At 42.9% G+C, this 1,579-nt stretch overlaps 1 non-coding gene across 1 annotated transcript; it reads right to left on the bottom strand.

Moving 5' to 3' along the window:
* Positions 1–725: 725 nt before the first annotated feature.
* Positions 726–797, bottom strand: trnae-uuc. Its single transcript has one exon. It is a non-coding gene; the product is annotated as a tRNA-Glu (tRNA).
* Between the last annotated feature and the right edge of the window lie 782 nt (positions 798–1,579).

The raw sequence follows: 1,579 nt of genomic DNA, 5'->3' as shown, positions 1-1,579 counted from the left end.
GAAGCAAAATAGTTTTCTGCAGCACAGATATTTGTGCATTGTGGGACGATCTGTCCATGAAAATGTCTCAATTGTAAAAAAAAATGCTACAAGTATTCAACTCGTCAGGAGAGAAATATGTGCAGGGAGAAATGGAGGTAATGTTTTCGCTCTCTGAACTTTCTCATATGGCTGACCCTGCACTGGGTTGAATTGCGGGAAGGGCTTTTTAGTTCATTTCATATTATTCAATTTACTGCAAGCATGCGCAGGTCATTAAAGTTATCTAAATTTCTGAAAGCTGACAGTAATATACAATGTTGTGATTAGGCTCGAGTTTAACCGATGTTATGGAGGAAAAGCAGGAAAGCGGAGTGGAGATTTTTTTTTCAGACCAGTCGTGATCTAATTGAATGGCTGCTTCCTGACGACAAACGTGTTTTGATTTGGCATTGAAACTCACCAGAACAGGAAGGGGAGACTATTGAGATGAAGCGCGATGGTGATTATCGTTGCTGGTTGTTCATCTTGTGAATGGTTACTGCTCATGTCTCTGTGAGCAACACAACACAAAGGTGAATAGTCCGACTGAGCAGTGACAGTTAAGGCACCTTTCCTCTCTTTGAGAAACTGGAACATGGACTCTGATGTTCTCGGCGACATTAACTGATCTGAGATATTGAAAGGAATCCTATCAGAACTACGCTGCTTTTGCTGTTGCCACTATCAGGAACAATAAACCTTAATTCCCTGACCGGGAATCGAACCCGGGCCGCGGCGGTGAAAGCGCCGAATCCTAACCACTAGACCACCAGGGATACTTGCCAGCGTATCTGCATCATTTCTTAATGACACAGCTTCTAGCTTTCTTTTTCCATTGGCGTTCTTTCTCCTCGAAAATGATTGAATCATTGTGCTTTTACAACACGGAAAGAGGCTCAGCATCCCAGTTTCCAGCACTTGGCCCATAGCCTTGTGTGCTCTGACGCAACAAATGAGGTGGAGGGGAGGAGGCGGTGGACCGGCTGTTTGAGATGCTGACATCAGCCTGTGGGAAAAAAAGGTCATTGATCAAAACAGAATTTATTGGAGAAGATCACTCTCTGTGTTCGGATGATGATCTATAGCCGGGGGATATACCTCAATTATCAACTGATTAGGAGAGAGAAACCGAGGTGATGTTTTCGCTCCATGACCTTCCCCGTGTCGCTGACACTGTGCTGGGATAAAATCCGGAAAAACTGTTTATCTGTTTCATAGTACTCAATTTCCCGCATGCAAATTCCTACAAGTCGTTCCAATGATCGAAATAGAATTAGATTTATCTCATTGAGCTTTCTGAACGTTGTCATCAAATCATTGAGACAGTGAAAGTGGAAATGTGTGACTTCTGCAAGTTTGCAGCGTCAGTCTGTATTGGAATGTAAAGAATTTGACAGATTTTTTCCTTACTGAAGTGTTTACTGGAAGCAGGGAACTGAGCAAGATATTGGCTGAACCAATTCAGCTCTGAGAGCAGAAACAGTAAATTCCTTTCTTGCAGTACGAATGAGATTGTACAGCGCAGAGAATTTTGCTGCATTGAATACGGGTTGATGGG

The sequence above is a fragment of the Rhincodon typus genome, unplaced genomic scaffold, assembly GCF_021869965.1.
Source record: "Rhincodon typus isolate 14 unplaced genomic scaffold, sRhiTyp1.1 hic_rhity00000091, whole genome shotgun sequence".
In the NCBI taxonomy this organism is placed as follows: Eukaryota; Metazoa; Chordata; class Chondrichthyes; order Orectolobiformes; family Rhincodontidae; genus Rhincodon; species Rhincodon typus.
This window is presented reverse-complemented; position numbering and strand designations above follow the sequence as displayed.